The 22,500-nt window shown below is 35.6% G+C and overlaps 1 protein-coding gene across 1 annotated transcript in view; it reads right to left on the reverse strand.

Moving 5' to 3' along the window:
- Positions 1–22,500, reverse strand: part of Sema2a (Semaphorin 2a) — a 634,600-nt gene that overhangs the window by 182,094 nt on the left and 430,006 nt on the right. The gene's annotated exons all lie outside the window — the stretch shown is intronic.

Consider the following 22,500-nt stretch of genomic DNA (forward strand, 5'->3'; position numbering starts at 1 on the left):
CCTTCCTCAAGGTTGGTGCTAAAAACCACAGCCACTGGATACCTGTTAACATAGTTTTATTTATCAATTTTCGTAGAAGCAAATTTCACCTCGGTTTTATAGATTAATCATAATGCGATACGTCAATTCACCGACTACAGATAGCATACTAATATTATTGACAGAGAGAGAGAGAGAGAGAGAGAGAGAGAGAGAGAGAGAGAGAAAGTTTAAATGGAACCATTAGGTGACCTTCCATCCAAAATATGTAGCAGGTCTTCAAGGAGACATAAAAGTTAATGACCATTCATATGTTTTCAAGCATCATGGATCCAACAGAAATAAGATGGAGAGGGAGGAAAGAGAGAAGAAAAAGTTCTTTCCTGGGAAATATAAGACACCAGGCCTAGGCGTTATTTCCCAAGGGGAGGGGGAGGAGGAACACTGTCCGTCCGTATGGGAGACCAGAAGACGCAGGCCAGAGGCTGAAGAAGTTTTTAGATGAAATATTTTGTTTCCTTTTCATAAAGGCGAGAGGGAGCAATTCCAAGAATGGGAATATAAGATATCCAAATATTCCGCTATCAAAATACTTTATTTAATCTTACAAAAAATATCCCATAAATGCCATAAAACCTAAGAAAAGGACAACCTTCCTAGTTTCTTCTGCCATAAAGGTTTAGAGTTTAGTTTTTTGTTAGCAATGTAACGTTTCAAGTCATGAGTGGATTTACTTCGAAAGGTTAACAAACGATGGATCTGGTAATTGACGCAGTTGCTTGATTTGGGGATGTTAGTGAATTTATGGGGTGGCATTGCTCTGCATGGGTATAAGGTTGTGGCCTCTAAACGCTCTTGTTCCAACTGCAATGTAGTAAACGTTTTGTAATAAAGTTGGCTGAACTACCGTCGATGTCACTTCCCTTTCTCTTCATCATAGGATTTTTTTTTTTCCAAAAGTAATGATTCTTTAAAGAAGTAAACTGTGAACTGGATATCTGAGAGCACTTCTGTGGCGATTTTATTGTGCAGCAGCATCGGGAAGACAATCCATGGTTATCTTAAGTAAGCATATAACATTTACAACTGACATTTTCTGAACTTATCAAATCCAGGTATACAAGGAGGTTCTTAAAAATCATACAAAGAAAAAAAGCTAAACTTTCAGTTTAGATAGATACACCAATCAAAATGAAAATTTTTATGAAAAATAAAAAATAAAACGAATAAAGTATACATTTACTTAACATACAGCTTTTATGTAGCTATAAGGTTTCTACAATAAACACACGGCCAAAAGTCAAAGCAAAGCAAGAGTAAAGTATATTATGTAGTGTTAATTATCCCACTGAGGATTGTAATGCCGAGGACCTTGTGAGGCACATCACTGTTACCTACGGGATAGGGGGGGGGGGGTAAGGTTGAGAAATGTACCTGTAGGCCAAAATTAGGCTTTCCCTTCTCGCTAGGGACGAAAAGGCAATGTCGCACGGAAAAGGTGGGAATAATTGTGCGGATACGAGTTATATGGTTTGGTTCTGGTTAATTACATGGCGCTGATACAGCTCATTAGAGTTAATGGAGGGTAAGAGCAGTTACGTGTTAGGGAGTGGTAGAGTGAAGGAAGGGGAAAAGGGGGGAGGACGTGGAAGACGTGGCCAAACTGTGATGCTACAACATATTTCGGTTCTTTTGCAGTTTCCCCTCGCTGCCTCACATAGAGCCGTAAATCATGGAAATAAAATACACAGGTGAGTTCTAACTTAATCTACCTGAAATATTAAACAAAGTATTGTATTCACATATCTCACCCCAATGACCTACAGTGCTTATGTCAGGCGGCCGAGGGGGAAGGGGGACGGCAATAGAGATCGTATTTCTTCATTCTCATGAAATCTTGACTTCTGCAACGTCAAATTCTATTTGAGTTTGTCCTCGTCAACGCACAGGATGAACTTAAACTTACTAGGTGCTAGTGCAAAAAGCACGTTGCTGGTATAAAACTAGATCATTGTGATTTGAACACTGGATTAACACAATAATCTCCCAAAATAGACATTATTGGTGAAAATATTGGCAAAAATTCATAAATTCTACGATAACAAACACATGCCTGAAGGTGAGTGGGATAAGAATTCACAACAAAGCGACCAACCCGGACTCTGAGGGCTTCATGGTCTCAAATTCCTTCGAAGAAGCACGGCAACTACACTGGAAATGTGACCCATCTTCAAGAGAAGGTGTCAACTGTTGAGAGAGAGAGAGAGAGAGAGAGAGAGAGAGAGAGAGAGAGAGTGTTTGGAAATTCCAACTTTCAATATCGTCGACAGCTAGAAATTTTTACAAGGAACACGTTACGCTGCAATAATGCTTTCAAGTGAAACTTTTTTCAACAACCCCGTCTGGATTTAAGCTTCTCAGGTAACAGCGCACTTGAGAATCTCTCCTCTTCCTAGTGTTCATAATAAAGGGACAAAATTGTGATGCCCAGTAATTAATAAAACGAGAACCACAATAAGAAGTTATAACAAATAATGGCATACTTAATGGCAATAATGAGGAATTCAAAAGGGTAATTAACAATTGCACATATCATTCAATATGATTTGCAGATTTACAACAGCAACGATAAAAGGAACAAAGTTAAAAATTACTTAGTTCAAATTCAGAATCCCACTAAAATCAGGTCAAACTTTTGCCTGAAAATCTTTAAAAGACAGTTCCGGTCAAATATCAATTTTACATATATACATAGAAGGACAAAATCCATAAACAACCTTGGCAAAGTATAAACGGAATGACTCACTGTTAAACTGATTGCATGAACCTATCATACTAACTACTAAAGGAAAGATGATAATATGCATACAACATAAATGGTTTGTGACTATTTGGATTGCCTTACCAACAATGAATTCAAAGTTAAAATTATCGGTAAGAGCAACTTTAATAGTCTTACTAACAATGAATTCAAAGTTAAAATTATCGGTTGGAGCAACTTGAATTGTCTTACCAACAATGAATTCAAAGTTGAAATTATCGGTTGGAGCAACTTGAATTGTCTTACCAACAATGAATTCAAAGTTGAAATTATCGGTTGGAGCAACTTGAATTGTCTTACCAACAATGAATTAAAAGTTTAAATTATCGGTTGGAGCAACTTGAATTGTCTTACCAACAATGAATTCAAAGTTGAAATTACCGGTAAGAGCAACTTTAATAATCTTACCAACAATGAATTCAAAGTTTAAATTATCGGTTGGAGCAACTAGAATTGTCTTACCAACAATGAATTAAAAGTTTAAATTATCGGTTGGAGCAACTTGAATTTTCTTACCAACAATGAATTCAAAGTTAAAATTATCGGTTGGAGCAACTTGAATTGTCTTACCAACAATGAATTCAAAGTTAAAATTATCGGTAAGAGCAACTTGAATTGCCTTACCAACAATGAATTCAAAGTTAGAATTATCGGTTGGAGCAACTTGAATTGTCTTACCAATAATGAATTTAAAGTTAAAATTATCGGTAAGAGCAACTTGAATTCTCTTATCAACAATGAATTTAAAGTTAAAATTATCGGTAAGAGCAACTTGAATTCTCTTACCAACAGAGAATTTTAAACTAAAATTATCTGTAAGAGCAACTTGAATTGTCTTATCAACAATGGATTTAAAGTTACAATTATTGGTAAGAGCAACTTGAATTGTCTTTTTAACAATGATTTCAAAGCTAAAATTATCGGTAAGAGCAACTTGAATTCTCTTACCAACAATGAATTCAGAGTTAAAATTATCGGTAAGAACAACTTTAATTCTCTCACCAACAAAGATTTTTAAAGTTAAAATTATCGGTAAGAGCAACTTTAATTCTCTTACCAACAATGAATTCAAAGTTAAAATTATCGGTAAGAGCAACTTGAATTCTTAAAATCATCGGTAAGAGCAACTTGAATTCTCTTACCAACATTGAATTCAAAGTTAAAAATTATCGGTAAGAGCAACTTGGATACTCTTACCAACAATGAATTCAAAATTAAAATTATCGGTAAGATCAACTTTAATTCTCTTACCAACAATGAATTCAAAGTTAAAATTATTGGTAAGAGAAACTTGAATTGTCTTACCAACAATGAATTTAAAGTTAAAATTATCGGTAAAAGGAACTTGAATTCTCTTACCAACAATGAATTTAAAGATAAAATAATCGGTAAGAGCAACTATCCAAAACTAAGACAGGGGTACTACAAAATGAAAAGGGGTGTAATGAAACGAGAAACAAGGTATAGGAGGGAGGGTCAAAACTTTACCATACAGACAGACAGACACACACACGCACACACCATTCAAGGCCTCTACTAAGCTGGTGTTTGATTAATCAACTCCTTTATTAATCGATCCTTTGGCAAACAGGGTCCAATTACTCGTTATTAGATTATACCCTCAACAGAATCCGTTGAAATTCCATAGCTGCACATCATTAATCAGCGTAGAAAAAAAAAACAGAGAGAGAGAGAGAGAGAGAGAGAGAGAGAGAGAGAGAGAGAGAAGACATGAGCATTCTGCCCAAATTAGTTTCTGCCTATGACTCAACGTACGGCAATATTCAAAATACTCTGGCAGCCGAAAGTTCCAAAACTCTAGAAATTGATGATTTTATCCTCGCAAAAATTATAAAGTTGTTCATTCTAATCCAATAAGAGAGTGAAGATTATAAATGTAAGTAGATTTTCAAATAAAACTAGAATTCGGTTCACATGTTCACATCCAAGTAATAGCATTCTTCACTGAATTACCTCAGATACAGTATCTACATTTGACAACACTAACAGGATTTGTTGTCCCCACCAAGGAGCACTGATAATAGTTCAGTCTTCAACTAATTACATACCTTACACCCTTGAAGCTGATTCCAGGTACTAGGACGGACGTGTCTTCAACAAAAGATTTACACGGAATTAACTCTTGAATCTGTTAATTTGAGTACCAGAAATAGATCTAGTCTAGAATAAAGGGAGGATTAGTAGTAGTAGTAGTAGTAGTAGTAGTAGTAGTAGTAGTAGAAGAGGAGTATGAAGCGGTGCGATAAGATTTGGGGTGGGGGAAGATAATCGAAGGAAAGTGTTTGAGTGTGGATAAGGTAGGCAGAGGCTGGACTGCAGTTAATTACAAAGGGGGGCTGAAGGGAAGCAACATCGCCTTGCCTTACAGTGATTGATTGCCGGTCGGACGACGACGCAACGCGCCTTCTTCCTTGAACCCTCCACAGCCCGGCATAAAAGTTACACGAGCGTGCGACATCTGGCTTTCACTCACTCCGCCTCCTGATGTATACATCGGAGGGATAATTACAGCGGCAACACGTGCCATCCTAGCCAATGGACACTTACATTCTCGGTTGCCACTAATTGCTTAATGGAAATCAATCAGCCGAGAGAAGACTAACTAGACATCACGTCGTCCAGAGAAAAGGCAGTTGTTGAGATTTCCATTTCCAGCTTTCGTTCATTGGTCAAAGTGCTCAGTTTAATTGGCAAACAATTTAAGAAAATTCAAAATTCTGTTCTCGATATCTTTTTTTTTTTCTAATATGAAAATCAACCAAAATCATAAGTGCATCATATTTCATAACTTTACGCTGGTGAAATAGACCAGAATACACTATACCACTGACTGTGAGCGCCATGTCATCACAAGTGCAACATTTAGTAATATTATGCATAACAGATGGTAGTCCATCCTAATTAATGTTCTTCAGCATTGGGTTGCAACTTAGAATTAAGACCTTTCGTGTATTGGGTGTTAGTTCAAATTTTCTAACCTATTTATCGATAAATCTATTTTTTCTTACAACTAATTTAGTTTTTTTTTCTGTTATTTTTTTTTTGGGGGGGGGGGGGTGAAAACCATTTCAAGGGACATATCCAATTGCTTACGGTTTCTAAATTTTCATTTACATTAGAAACAAACTAAGAGAGTTAAAATAGAAAATTAAACAAACATTTACATAAGTAAATTAGAATAAGAAATATTAAACCAAGGACAACTCACTTAGGATAAACTCATCTATTCGGGGAAATATTTCCGAGTACAAACGCAAGTAAAATAATTTCGGAACCCGATTGGAAATACAGAAGAAAAACCGCAAAATATGGAATTCAATAAAATCTTCCAATTACAGTTATTCAATATAATCTTCCAATTAAAGAGTTCCTTGGTGATTTTTTTTTAATTACAGATTATTACTTAAATCTTCAAATTACAAAGTTCTTTAATTCTTTTTTTTTTTAATTACAGATTGCTACTTTATAAAATCTTCGAATTACAGACTATTACTTGATGAAATCTTCGAATTACAATTACTGAAATATTCACCTTGCTTTCATATAATTAATAAAATCCTCCAATTACATATATTTAATTAAATATTTCAAATACAGCGTTATTATATAAAAATCTTCCATTAGAAACAGTTACTTAAACCTTCCAGTCACAACATAGTGACTAAGCATGATAAGGAGGCACACAGAAAAAAAAAAAACGGCAATAAAAATAGGACTAATCCCAAGGCGTAACTCAAAACTCCCGTTCTATTAACATTCCATTTTCACCTTGCGCTGGAAAACCTGACTGGAAGCGATAGATCATCTCCCCCCTGCATGGAATTAGTTACGCTCGCTGACACCTGTAATATGTTTATAAAACCTCTAATTACACACCTAGCCTGCAATTAAACCTCCTAACGACTTGCCGCTCCGTGGGAAACCGACCTTTAAACTCCCTTCATATTCAGACAACCGGATTTCTGCTGATCAGATCAAGGCCATTTCTTTCCTTATGCTTTCATAATGCAATTATGCAAAAGAACCAAAGTTTCCCTTTAGGAAACATTTGCCGGAGAGAGAGAGAGAGAGAGAGAGAGAGAGAGAGAGAGAGAGAGAGAGAGAGAGAGAGAGAGAGAGAGAGAGAGAGAGCATAAAAGGCTTCAGATCTTTAGTTCTGTCATTGTTGGAAAATTATTCTCCCGTCCAAATGTCACCCTTAAAAAAAAGGGTAAATTTGTCCTAACAATAGTAATTAGGATTTGGAAAAGGTCACAAGTAGAAATTTTGCCAGAACAATTATCTAAGGGCTTCATTTCCGCAAGGGACATTGGTAGACCGAGTGCTAATCAAATTACAAAACGTTACAATACTTATTTACTTACTTTACTCAGACAACGTTATCTTATAAATGATTTTTTTCTGCATGCTACCATATGCTTTTCTCTTGATTAAATCTTTATATTTTTACATATGCACAATCTATATTGCGGTGTCTTTATTAGGTTATTCCGTCCACGTGATTGACGTTCAATAATAATAATAATAATAATAATAATAATAATAATAATAATAATAATAATAATAATAATAATAATAATAACGGATACGAAAAATCCAAAGTCATAATAGCTAGATGATAATAATAATAATAATAATAATAATAATAATAATAATAATAATAACAACAATAGGTACGAAAAATCTAGTCATAATAGCTAGACAACAATCAATAATAATAATAATAAAAATAATAATAATAATAATAATAATAATAATAATAATAATAATAATAATAAGGGTAAGAGAAATATTCATAATATCTACAGTATATATTTTATCTGTAGATCGCAAACAACTTTCAAACTTCATGCAAACTCTCCATTCGGCTAAAGAATTCTGAAAAATTTTCAGCGTATGATCCACTGTAGATTACAAGTAAACTGACAATAAACGTAAAATAAAATTAATGTAGCAACCAAAGGAGGAGTAAAAGAATAGTAATAATACCTTTGATATTCTACCTTTCATTAAACCTCTTCGTGAGCGACATATTTGTGAGAAATTTATATTTCGTTATTGCAATAAACCCCATTTTATACCATGAATTTCTAATTACAGTAACATGCATAGCAAACCTCGAAAAGGAAAAAAGAAAATTTATATTTCTTACCATAATTTACTCATCTCACACACACATACACATTATATATATATATATAGATATATATATATATATATATATATATATATATATATATATATACTCTGCCTTAGGAATAAATAACATGATGAGAAATTCTTATTATAAGCACTCGGCACGCAAACCCCAATACACATACACATATGCACGCACACACACACAACATATATATATATATATATATATATATATATATATATATATATATATATATATATATATAGTACATAGCCAAGTTTACATAATACGGTATTCATCCGAAAATATAAGGCTAGAAACTTTGACACATTTCACAATGTCACTAATCCTGGGGAAAAAAAGTAGGGGGAGGGCACATATCGAGGAGGAGTGGAAACGAGATAAAATTTTCTAAGACTTCAATCAAGGCATTAGGGACCAAACTGAGAGATCAATTGAGAAGCCCCGGGGTGTTGGCGAAGACCCCATGTGCAGACTAGCCGCAGTAAGCGTTCTCATAGTCTTAACAGACCTTTTGGTAAACCACAAGCCAGCTTCATCAGAGAAGCCTCATAAGAGAGTATCACGAGCGACTAACTGCGTGAAACCCTACTATATCTTATGATAATACGTGATAAGAAGACTTCTGGGTCACTGATATACCATCGATATGAAGGGAGGGGGGGGTTAGTCCGGATACGATGAGGGCGGAGCTACCGCTGTTCTAAAGACTGCAAATGAATGATGGCTATCAGAAAAGTCTTTATCAGAAGAAATAATAATTCCCATACAATGAAAACTTAGGCGTGACAGCTATTCAAGACCACAATCATTCGAAACTAACACCAAATATAGTCAGCAAGAATACCGAATAATTGCCATTTCTGATCTAAAAGAGGGTCGAAAGGACAATTACAAATTCGTAAAATGATCGGAGAGCAAACTATTCTAACTCAGAGGTCGTAGTTATAGCAATTCTGACTCAAAAGCAGATTATTGAAAGTAATTCTAATGAACACAAAATTCAGAGAAACGGCAACTGTGGTTCACAATGGGGATCAAAGTGACAGCAATTCCAACGGACAATAAAATCAGTAAAAACAAAATCTAATCAACAAGAAGGCAATTTTGATTTACAAGCAGATCGGAGTGGCAACAGTTCAAATTAACAATAAGGTCGGGGTAATATCACTTATAATCAACAAAAGTTTGAAGTGACAGAAATTCTGATCAATAAGGTCATAGTGGAGCACAATCCTAGTAACAGTAATTCTTATCTACCAGAAGAAAGTCGAAGTAACAGGAGTAACAACAATTGAACGGTATGACAAAGCGATAAATCAATTCTAATTCACAAGAAGTACCTTCAAGTGAAAAATGTACAAATGAAATCAGTAAAAAACCATCTAAGATTCCTCAAACGAGGACAGCGTAAAGAGACAGACAAGAAACTTTCAAGAAAGCAACGAACTGTCAACTGTGGACAAACCATAAGATGAAAATTGAGTTGTCAAACCCCAACAGCCGAAGTGAACAATATCAACGGTGATTAGATGGTGAGCCTCACTCTCAAAACAATAGGTATTTAAATTCGGAAGGCATACCAATTACAGGCCTATTCGGAATCTTGACAATGTCTTGCCTATCGTCCGTACAAAATGAGTGATCGATATCATCAAGACTATATTCAATGCAGGAATAGTAGAAACATTTTTGTATGATGTCAAATGTTTAAAGATCTACTTTTTCCAAGTTTCAATGATGTGAAAATAGATGACTTCGAAGAAAAGTTTGAAAGATAAACAAACTGACTGTGTTTATTTAGATGAAGTGAAATTACAAACACCAACTTTCGTCCTTCAGATTTGTATTTGAGACGTGATTGCAAAAATATCAACAAACACTATCTGCACATACGTCTCTGAGTAAACAGGTAAAGAAAAGGAAAATCAAACAGAAGACCTACAAAATTACCTAAAATAAGACCATGAAAAACATTTACTCCCGCCACTGCTTGTGGGAAAAACACGACTCCCAACAAGGGATGAACAAAAGATTAAAACACAAAAACAAAACTCGACTCTGCAATATATTTCGTCGGACGCGCTTTTTAACGCCACAATTCACATAAAGCCCCAATAAACCACGGGATTACTGAATGTCATTTGCCATGCCACACCGTAAATCCCCTCCCTTCACAATCATCATCGTCCAACGACGAATCACATGTAAAATTCCATTAATGGCCGGCGCAATGAAAAACAAAATGGTCAATTTCAATCTCCCTCTCTATCTCTTATCACCAAAAAGATAACAATAAAAAGTAGAGCTCGTGTTTGTTATATAATATGAGGGAATAGAAGGACACAGCTATATACAAGAGAGCTATATAGAAAAACAATAAATGGGAGGGAGGGTATCTGATAAAAAATAAAGACGAGAAGGTATCATAAACAAATTTAAATGAGAGTTTTTGTTTGTTATAAAATATGAGGGATTCAGAACAATAAATGATTTAGAGAGAAATATTTAAATGGGAGACGGAAAGCAGATAATGAAAAAATGAGGAAAACAAAAAGGAGAGGGGGACCAGTTATATATAAAAAAATCATTACAATTGAATAAGAGATTTACAACTATCAAAAGAATAAGTCCTTTGTTTAATGGTGCAAAAGAAAATAAAGGCATCACCACGGAAACCGAATGACCCATTTGAACATTTATTTACGATGTTACGAGCATCTATCTTCTCGTAATGTAATCAGAATCCGATACTTGAAAAAATAAAATGTCTCAATATTAAAAGACCGAGCAAGTAACGTTGATTACCCAATGTACGATTATTAACGTTGGAATCCTGTTCAGAATTACTCATTCCATGGAGATGATAATGAAACTGGGCAAAAATTCATGTGGAACAGGGAAATCGTAGTAACATATATATATATATATATATATATATATATATATATATATATATATATATATGTGTGTGTGTGTGTGTGTGTGTGTGTGTGTACACATGTATAAGAAATAATATAAAACTACACAAACATTTTCTAATCCAAGCCAAAACTTGGGCAAATTCAGCTAAAATGTCAGGGAAAAAGCCTTGCTTTCAATAATGAGAGAGAGAGAGAGAGAGAGAGAGAGAGAGAGAGAGAGAGAGAGAGAGAGAGAGAGAGAGAGAGAGAGAGAGGAAATGTTCACCTGGAGTTGAAAGGAACCTTTCCGTTCCTGAACCAACAGCTGAAGTTTAAGACTGGCGTTTTCTTTGCCGTGTCTCTTGTATTACACCGTAAAACAGGCAGGCAATTAAGGTACAACTCTCATCTTTTACGCTCCGGTTCAAAAAGCACCAACCCGGGATGGGAGATCTTAATCGAGACTCTATACACGATACAAGGCAACGCACGCAACGGAATGGAATAGAAATGGCCCCGCAAGGATAAAAACCTCTAAATCTAGAGAGAGAGAGAGAGAGAGAGAGAGAGAGAGAGAGAGAGAGAGAGAGAGAGAGAGACGTGTCAAACCTTTTGCTATCATAGACGACTGCACTGAAATTAGTGCACACTGCTCTGAAAGTTATATAAATAACACAATAAACTGATAATAGGATTTGTTTAAACATGTCAATACAATCAAACAAATCCAACAAATCCAGAGATTTATAGAAGACCAAAACAACTTACCAAGGATCGCTCCACGAGAGTGTAACTTGATCTCTTGCCTTTATCCATTTTTGCTTGTTCAGCTAACCTCAAATAACAAAGAGCTTTGATGACGTGATTGTTTTTTTTTCTATTATTTTACTTAATACATCAATATAATGGGTTATATGTCCCAATTTGAAATAATCCTCTTATACAAGTGGGTATTTCCTTCTCGATGAAATTTTATCAGAGGCTACCGTGTATTTAATCCGCACGTTCTCCTCTACAGGTAAATATTCCACAAAGTTTTAAATTGACACTCCTTTCCATAGGGCTTGTGTGTGTGTGTGCGCGCGTATGTGAGTAATTTCATAGCTTTAAAGATAACCAACACTTACAGTCATTTCATTACGCAGTTGCCACCACACCCCACAAAAAAATGAGAAATTTTGTGATTCCAGCTCGATCCTATGATCGCCTGCCTGCACCTGTCAAAACACTGCTTACGCATGGGCACAACCTTTAAAAAGCACGCATAAGCGTTACAGTAGAGCCTATGTCCTTCCAATTTAGAAAAAATATATATATACTGTACTGTATAAGTAAAACTGGTTGAAATTTCCCCTTTAGAAAGTCTTTTTCATTTAGATAGCATTGTAAAATCTGTCACGCTATCGCTTCACGCTTTTATAAACAGAAATTAGAGATTCCTGATTCAACCACCTGCACCGCGACAATCACTGGCCACTTTCCTGACGGTACTTTTTCCTTTGATTCATTTTCAATCACTTTGGTTGGGTTTGCTCACGTTGATTTCCAGTCCACAATGTTCGAAAACTATTCCTGTACATGCAAGAAAATGGAATCTCCAACCATTGCTGGTTTACACGATTTCATTATCTCGCACTATTCACGAGAGGAATCGCCTGCTTCTATTTAGGTTAAGCCTCGCATTCTTTTATGTTCCCAGTGTTTTTAATACATTTCGGAACTTGAAAAATATATTGGGAAACCATTTCACAATTCTCTTCTGTCAATCGAAACAAAGTATGCATCTCATCTATACACAAACTTCATAAGACTGACGATTTAATTTATGGTAAACCAAAATGAGTTATATCATGAGCCTTCGAATTGTTTAACTATCATGAGATCATACTACTCATTTAACATCTGCGTTCTAAGATAAACTTAAGGTCTTACCTGAAGTTCTAGGTCCTACTTGAAACTCTAAGGCAGTTAATCCTAATTGCCAGGCCTCCACCATGAGGCTCAATACTACACAGTACTCTAGAAGTTTTATTCCAGCTGTGACCAAGTTGTGGAACGATCTTCCTAATAGGTAGTTGAATCAATAGAACTTCAAAAGTTTAAATTGGCAGCAAATGATTTAAGGTGGAACAGGCTGACATAAGCCGCCCGTTGAGATACTACCGCTAGAGAGTTAGGGGGTCCTTTGACTGGCCAGACAGTACCATATTGGATCCTTCTCTCTGGTTACGGTTCTTTCCCTTTGCCTACACAGACACCGAATAGTCTGGCCTATTCTTTACAGATATTCCTCTGTCCTCATACACCTGACAACACTGAGATTACTAAACAATTCTTCTTCACCCAAGGGGTTAACTACGGCAATGTAATTGTTCAGTGGCTACTTTCCTCTTGGTAAGGGTAGAAGAGACTCTTAAGCTATGGTAAGCAGCTCTTCTAGGAGAAGGACACTCCAAAATCAAACCATTGTTCTCTAGTCTTGGGTAGTGCTATAGCCTCTGTACCATGGCCTTCCACTGTCTTGGGTTAGAGTTCTCTTGCTTGAGGGTACACTCAGGCACACTGTTGTATTTAGTTTCTCTTTCTCTTGTTTTGTTGAAGTTTTTATTGTTTATATAGGAAATATTTATTTAAATGTTGTTACTATTCTTAAAATATTTTATTTTTCCTTGCTTCCTTTCCTCACTGAGCTATTTTCCCTGTTGGGGCCCCTGGGCTTATAGCATCCTGCTTTTCCAACTAGGGTTGTAGCTTAGCATTTAATAATAATAATAATAATAATATAATTTATATATGACATATCTGTTTTGACGTTGTTACTCTTTTTAGAATGATTTATTGTTAATTTGTTCTCATCATTTATTTCCTTATTTCCTTTCCTCACTGGGCTATTTTTCCCTATTGGAGCCCTTGGGCTTATAGCATCTTGCTTTTCCAACTAGGGTTGTAGCTTGGCTAATAATAATAATAATAATAATAATAAAAATTGGCCGCCGTGGGATTAACTCGGGTCACGAATAAAAATAAGAATTTTCAAATCTTTAAATCAAAATCAAACTTCACACATAAAAAGCCGATGGCATCCAGCACCTACACGCCCATATATCTTCACATATACGTTTAAAATGTTACAGTTCAACTTCGATTTGAATTTCAAGCTTAAAATCTGAAATTCTACAATGAAAGTAAATCCTCGGCCGACCCCTGGCCATCGGAAGACACCCCCCCCCCCCCCCCACAATCTCTTCATCCCAGCGGAGGCGTGAGGCACTCATGAATTTCTTGGTGCATTATGCCACTATATATTTCCTAACACGGTCTAAACTGTACAGGCAAGTAACCAGCTCATCACATCATAAATCTCTTTTTATGGCAGCCTCTCTTACGCAAAACCGGGTGTTTCATTTCTTCCTTTCTCTTCTCTACCAAACAAGTCCACATGCCGTCAACATTCCACTTCCCGTCATTTCTTCAGGGGCAGCTTGAATGGAGCTATCCCGGTGAATAAATGGTTTGTCATAGAAGACGGAAAAAAAATACATGTCGTCTAAAGAGGTTGAGAAACAATGATTAAAATACATGTACAAGAAAAAAATATTTTAGGCTTAAGCTTGGCCTCAGAATCCTTTTTTGAACTGTTTCGACAAAGTAAGAAGCTTACAATAAAGCGAGATGATCGACTGACTTAAGCCTAATGCACACAATAAAAAAAGAACAACTGCAGTGAAGCACTCGTCTACAGAACCCCCTATCCGACCCCCACCCCACCCCTTGTCGCCCATTCCTCTCAGGGCGACTACTCTGGCTTCTATTCTTGTTTCTCCGATTCCACCCTATCAAGCCAATTTTACCTTGATAACGAAGATAGTAGAATATCTTGATAATGATTACTTTTGTTCTTTGTTACTAATGAGGATACAATGTATAAGCAATAGACCTTTCATACACATGTACGAGTATAAAATATTATATGTTCACTTTCATTTAAAAATTTCTGTTTGAGGTTGGTTAGGAAGATCTCTTGAATGGTTACAGATAAAAGTTAATTTCGCTTTCAACCCTTTAAATTTCTGAAGATAGTAATAAACCATCTTTCATGTATAAAAAGTCATAAAAGATTTAGGATTCCCAACAACTATTTCTATTACATTGAATATGAAAAAAATTTTCCGATCCAAATCGCAATGCGAAGTCATTAATCTAACGAAAAAAGTAAAATTCTAATACCACGTTTACTTTAAACATGAACCAATAAGAAATATATTCAGAAACCATAGATAGAAACAGATTGCTATAAGAGAATATTTATTCTATATAATTAATTTCACCAAACTCAGATCATATTTACTTCTATCTAGACAATCAACACTAACTACAACCTATCCCAAAAGCCAGTAAAAATAAACGATAAAAGCAAACCCTAGTTTCTACACAAAGAAGAATAAAAAAATGAAGGTCGGGTAATAAAAAGTAATCTTCGGGTGAGGTACCCATTTTTCGTTGTATCAATTTTTTTTTTACCTCTTCCATATAAAACCAAAACAGAGTAAAGGGAATCTCTTTGCTTGTTGTACGAACGCAAATAAAGAAAAATTAACTACACGACAAAATTCATTAAACACATGCACACACACACACACACACACACACACACACACACATATATATATATATATATATATATATATATATATATATATATATATATATATGAGAGAGAGAGAGAGAGAGAGAGAGAGAGAGAGAGAGAGAGAGAGAGAGAGAGAGAGAGAGAGAGAGAAAATACCCTAATTTATCAATCGAACAACTGACAAACCGATCGTAGGTTTATTTAGACAACACTTCGCATGAACTCTGCAATAAGCAGACACCAGGAGAAATCTCTGCGATTGTGAGGAGGAGGAGAAAGAAATGGAAGTTGTGGCAACCAAGGATTAATAAAACTTCCATCAAACATAGTCCTCGTTGGTCATTCAAGAGTCCCAGAAATCCTTTTCCTTAATCCCTAAGTCTTCCAGCGCCAACCTTCATTTCCTTCTATTCTCGCCAATTTTTCCCATCGACCGAGAGAGCTAGCGAGCTCGTCAATTCAGAATATGATAGATCGTTTTTTTTTTATCTCGGATATATTCTTCTACTTATTACTATAATCATATCGACCGCTGTAGCTGGTCTCCACTCTCTCGCAACCAGGGAACGTTTTTCTTGTCGCTGTAGGCGTCGGTGATTCGCCAGTTTTCAGGGGGCTAATTTAACAAATTATCATCATTTACAGGCCATTCTACGTATGCACTCAACTGCACGCTTGTTTCCTCTGCATTTGTATCCACTAAAGATTACTGTTTGTAAGCATAAAACAAATATAATAACGATCGTACCAACTGGAAGGAATAAGGTTGGCAAATACTTTTATAAGGTTTTATATTTTCAGTGAGACGGTGTACATGAATAATTCTTGGTAACACGAATAAGTAACAAATATGGAAAATAAAAGCCTACACATGTATATAAGGTAAAACTATCAGTGCACAATATTCGCAATTCATTATGACGCCAACAAACGAAAGACGTGAAATAATGGTGACCAGAGTTATGAATCAATGGGTGGTTTGGACTTGACGAACTACACTCAATAATGTGAGAAGTGGAAGTAGGGGAGGGCACTGGACTCCTCCACCGGTGTCACGTCTCCACAAATCACCAGTCTGCTCTCCCTCCAACCCCTCCTCCTTACTATCTGTTTCTCTATAAATGTTTGTATTGCTAAAATTATGTCCAATATTAGTCTAACGTCTGTTCCATACCACCATTGAGGTAAAATTCAAGTCTTTTTCTGCATAAAGGTTTTCCCTATCCTAAACGAGGTATATGAGCGAAGTCCCACCAAGGCTCCTATGCCAGATGCTGTGGCAAACGCTTTGTGACAGGAACACTCGCGATGAACCATCCCATGATTCAAGCGAGAGAGAGAGAGAGAGAGAGAGAGAGAGAGAGAGAGAGAGAGAGAGAGAGAGAGACGCCAATGGGGAAATTTATTTAAAACCAGGTGCCTTACCCTATTGTCCATTTCTCGCTGGGCAGAGTATAGCCACTACCAGGCCTGTCAACCCACCCACAACAGCAGTAACTTAATGTTTATGGTAAGCATAGGACCCTGTGTACCAAAAGTTTTCTTATCTTATGTACAACAAGGTAAAGTTATCTTTTAATTTAAGACAAGGTTGCGACTACTGTACATTTACGAGTATCTTGACTACATTTACAAGTATCTGTCTTACCTTTTCGTGAAAAATACAAGTATATTTATCTGATGTACTATTACCTTGCATAGCCTATAAAAATTACTAGCAATTTCATCTGCTAGACACAAACCTTAATTATTCCGTGAAAAGAAAAAACGAGAAGCATATCTTTCTATTATGTCATTACTTAGTTTACTCTGCCATTAATAAATTAGCTATGAGAAAATTCATGTGTTGTACCCTTATTTCGTTTATCCTGTGAACAAATGAAGTAGTATATTTGTCTGTTATATCCTTACCTAGTTCATTCTGTGAATAAAGATAAGAGTATATTCCTCTAATATACCCTTACGGACTTACCCTTACTCTTAATTCGTCCATTCTGTCAACAAGGATGCGAGTATATTCATCAGTTATATCCTTACCATCTTTAGTCAGTAAAAAAATCATGACCATAATAAAACTCCCTCATTTAAGATAAAAGCAAATAAAATCCTAGTTATATCCTTCTATAACATTCATGTGCGGGAAAATACGAACGAAATATATCGTCAAGAAGTGAACGTAAAAATCAGTCACCGAAAACTAATTATTAACAAGAGATTGTTTCCAAGTCAATCCGAAGATCGTTGCTTGTGCTTGCAAGACTCTCGTTTCAGATATTTGATTTTGGTCCGCAAGAAATGAATCATTAACAAGAATTGTAGGAGAGATTTGCAGAACAAAAAGTCTGACAAGGGCACCCTCTTGATTCTGCATAAACAAAGACAAGACTTCGTTCATATATACACATGAGAGAGAGAGAGAGAGAGAGAGAGAGAGAGAGAGAGAGAGAGAGAGAGAGAGAGAGAGAGAGAGAGAGAGAGAGAGGTAATGGTACAAGGTCCCCATGAATGAATATGGGGCAATTTTCAAAAAACATTCTTCGACCAGAGAACAGCATTAACCTAGTTACCCATTAATAATAGTCTCAATTTTCCTGGATAACTATCTTAGTGCTTGTTTTCAACCTAATTTTAGCAGAGCGATCAACGCTGTCGTAATCTCCACTACCCCCTCCAGATCCCATTATCGTTCTTATTCTACACCCGGAAACTGAGAGAGAGAGAGAGAGAGAGAGAGAGAGAGAGAGAGAGAGAGAGAGAGAGAGAGAGATGCTGGGTGAAGGAGGCAAGGCTTCTCAAGAGCCATCGACACCCAACCTTCCTCTTTCGTTAATTAAGATTTTTAAAGATGAAGACATGTACGGCTCGGGGCACAGGTACGCCAGGAGGAGGAGGAGGAGGAGGATGACGACGATGTAAAGGTAGAAGTGGGCGGAGGAAGAGGGAGAGGAGGACGTAGGCGGCGAAAGGAGAGGTAGATGAAAAAGAGGAGGAAGAACAAAAATCAAGGAGGCCAGGGGTCTCAGTGGGGTTAAAGGCTGGATGAGGGGGAGTGGGGAGAAAGTAGCCAGACAATGAGGTCCTCCTCAACCCGTAACTACACTTCATAAACTCCCCGCAACTACAAGGGTAAATTTCTTCGAGCGCTAATCTTAAGATTAAGCGACCAAAGGGAGGTCACTTATCTAATGTAGCAAATGAAAGAACAAATGTAGAATTGCATAGAAATATAAGTATGATTGTGGTTGGACGTCGTTACAAATGAAAGAACAAATGAGGAACTGCATAGAAAATAAGTAAGATTGTGACTTGACACGACTGAAAATAACAATACAGCGTAAAACTGGTCGAGCCCCACAACCGGGTCAATGCACTCGCCCTCTTACGAGAAAATTACTACTTTGTTAAGTTCGTAGAACAAGGGTAACAATCTTCAACTAGGTTATGCTACCCCACGATCGGCCGGCGAATTGCTGATCTCTAAAAGATTTGAAGGAATACACTGCGCGGGTCACGAAATCAATGCCAAGAATAAAAATGGTAACAAATTTTACAGGTTGAGGGTAATGTACACTTATTATTATTATTACTAGCTAAGCTACAACCCTAGTTGTATCGTGCAATAAGTGGTGATATTGAGATTAGTATCATATTTGTCTAATACATTAGAATTTAGATTCGTGTTTTCAGCTGTTAAATACACTTATTTTGTAAAACGTTGCAATAGCAACGATGAAATAGTATAACAATGGGGTATCATACATTCCTCCAATGCTTTAATGCATCAGGAATTAAAAGATTCATTTCAGTGGCCCCTAGTTAAATTCCCTTTTATGAGTGCATCTACGCATCTTATATTAATCTGATAATTGTTGTTTGTAGCAGCTTAATAGGATAAGATTCTGTTCCTCCCCTACCATAGTTGACTATTTCTATCATGTCTTCGTTCCTTGAATGAATTTGTACTTTTTTATGTTGTATTGATAAAATATTTTTTTAAACATATCTCTTTGTTAACATAGAATTCTAATTTCCTTATGATGAAAAGACGATAAAGTCAGGATTTTTAAAGGTAAGACTATGATGGTCACGAGACGGGCAAAGGATTGGGGGTCCTTTCAGCCTTGCACGGCAGGTGTGTCCGCTATCCTAGTGGCTTCGCGGATTTGTATATGGAAAGTTAAAAGTGGCATCTCCAGGTATTAAACTTCATTGTTTGTGTGTGTGTTTTATAAATTAATCCAATTATGTAATACATATTGTATAAAACAAGATGTTAATGGGACATATATAATTGTTCAGTAAAATCGTAAACTCCGTCAGAAATTGAATTTTCAACATTTAGGCCTTTTTCACCGACACACTCATTTGTATATAGCCTGATTGATTGCCACTATTATCGCAAACATTACTGATAATAGATAAATTTTCATATATAACTTGAGTAACTTGAAATCAATATTTATTATAAAGACAGTGTGAAAACAATTTTGATCTTAGGGAAAATAGAAAAAAAAAAAACATTTCAGCAGTCCTAAGTACTATAACTCAAATTATCTATCTAATATATCCCCGTCGCCAATAGACTTTTTTATTTACTATTTTCCCTGGAAACAATTTTCCATAAAAAGGAACCAATACTAAATGGATTTCTCACGCAGACGGTTGATTTAACACAGAATAACGAACACTGTATTAAATAATACGTTTGATAATGATGATAAGAAGTCGATAATTGCCTACTAATATTCTAATTCATACCATTAACCTATTTTCAATCATTTATAAGACTCCTTACTAAAGGAAACTAACTGTGCATCTGTAATATTGCGGTTTTCGATATACCCAGAAAAAAAAAATCCTGTATTTCGGTAAATCATCGAGGTATTAAGCAACGAATTATTCGCTCTTAATAGCAAAGGCACACTGCGGTCTGTTTGTTTCTGTGTGGGTGAAACAATCAAATTCACTGGGCACACAACAGCATTATAAGCTAGGATGGCATTCTGGTTCAACTGTTACTCAGCCATAAAAACAACTTATAAATGTCACTAAAGTCGAATACAAAATCACTAAAGGGATATATATATATATATATATATATATATATATATATATATATATATATATATATATATATATATACATACTTGTGAGAAGGATATTACAAAACTAAAAGATGGCGGCGATTTGATGCAGAATATAAGAATGGGATTGATAAGGCCTTTAAGTGATTTGGGATAAGATCTTATTAATAGAAGAGTGTAGCTAACACTTATATATGAGGTAAACCCTGCGGATATTGATTAATTGATAATGGCAATACAACAAGATTCTTTTCAGGCTCACTTTCATCGGCATTGAGAACAAATTATAAGACAAACAAAATCGGCCTTTTCGAGAAAGAGAAAACCGAAATGGATAAGAATTTAGCGAAGAAAGACGATCTGAAGTCTTATTCACGAAGACCTGAGGGGAATTCTCTCGCTCTCTAAAAGTCGAGAAGGAGAATTCTTCAAACTCAAAGACTTTCTTCAATCACTTCGAGAAGTGAGCTCGGTGCAAGTATGAAGTAGGTACGGCTACCCACTCTTCCTCCCGAGATGGATTTCTAGGAGAATACACAAGCACGCAAAGAAACGAAGGCAATTTGAGAAGGATATACATGAACGCCCTTCAAAGTAGCACTAGTTTATTTTCGGAAACTTCAGCTCTACGATTTTCTTGATCTCCCTCCTTATCTCGTTTAAAATGAACAAGAATTCGACTTAATTACACGTTTCATTTCCGATAATTTTGCACTTTTTAAACTCTGAGGCTTATTTTGATTTTCTATTCATCTATGATTAAAAAGTAACAATTTCTGGCAAATTGAAGTTTTCTTTTCAATACGCTGGCTTAAAGCGAAACAATAATCCAGTTCATAAACCTAATCATCCTTGAAGTATAAAATAGGATATTTTCAAAAGTTTCGTCTTCCTCGACCTTTAACACGCAAGGATTTATCACAATATATAAATATAAATATATATATATATATATACATATATATATATATATATATATATATATATATATATATATATATATATATATAAGTTGACGCTGTTCACTCTTACAAATAACGCACACTTGTCTTTCTTGAATGATTGACGAATCAATTAATCTATGAAGAATGGGTGATAACTTTCTATTAAGTCGTGTTCTTTTCAACCAGCCACCCCAAAGAGATGAACATTTTTTCCCCACTACTTTATCCCCAAAACACCATCGCCATACCTTTTAAGCAGTTATTTACCAGAATAATTAATTACCAATGAAAACAATTCATCAGAAAGGCTATTTGCCTCTTGCCTTTTTCTTATTTATTTCTAGCATTTAAAATCAAAGTACTCTCCCAATACATCTATGAAATCATTAACCCTGGAGAATCAATACCTTAAGGTTCCTCTCTACTAAGTTGTCTCTCATAATGATCTACATCCTAATTTCGGAACATTTTAAGCAACCCCTTTTAATTGTCCTCCTAGCTGAATTTCAAATTTCGCTTTGGAATTATTTATATAAGTTCTAAGATCTTGGAGTCAGTAAGATATACAATCACCATATAAGAATATGTTCATGTACTCCTACCGTAAATCTCAAATTAAACTTTCTACTATCACGATACTTTCAAATATTAATCCAACTGAAAATAACTCACTGGCAACCAATTATGATCCTCTTAACATTTTCTATCTATATCACGAATATCAACATTTGTTTTTACATCACACGAAAAATCACAAATCCAAACCTAAGTTCGTCAACGAAGGCGGTACCACGTCTCGCACAGCAGCATATAGGCTAATGCTTCGACACATCTTAGACCATTTCTCGACATAACAAGCCATGACATACTCCATTTGTGAAGATTATTAATTATCTTCTTTAAGAAAGAGCTCACAATCACAAGACAGACAGGTTTTTCGTATGTTTATGTAAACCA

The sequence above is a fragment of the Palaemon carinicauda genome, chromosome 15 (assembly GCF_036898095.1).
Source record: "Palaemon carinicauda isolate YSFRI2023 chromosome 15, ASM3689809v2, whole genome shotgun sequence".
In the NCBI taxonomy this organism is placed as follows: Eukaryota; Metazoa; Arthropoda; class Malacostraca; order Decapoda; family Palaemonidae; genus Palaemon; species Palaemon carinicauda.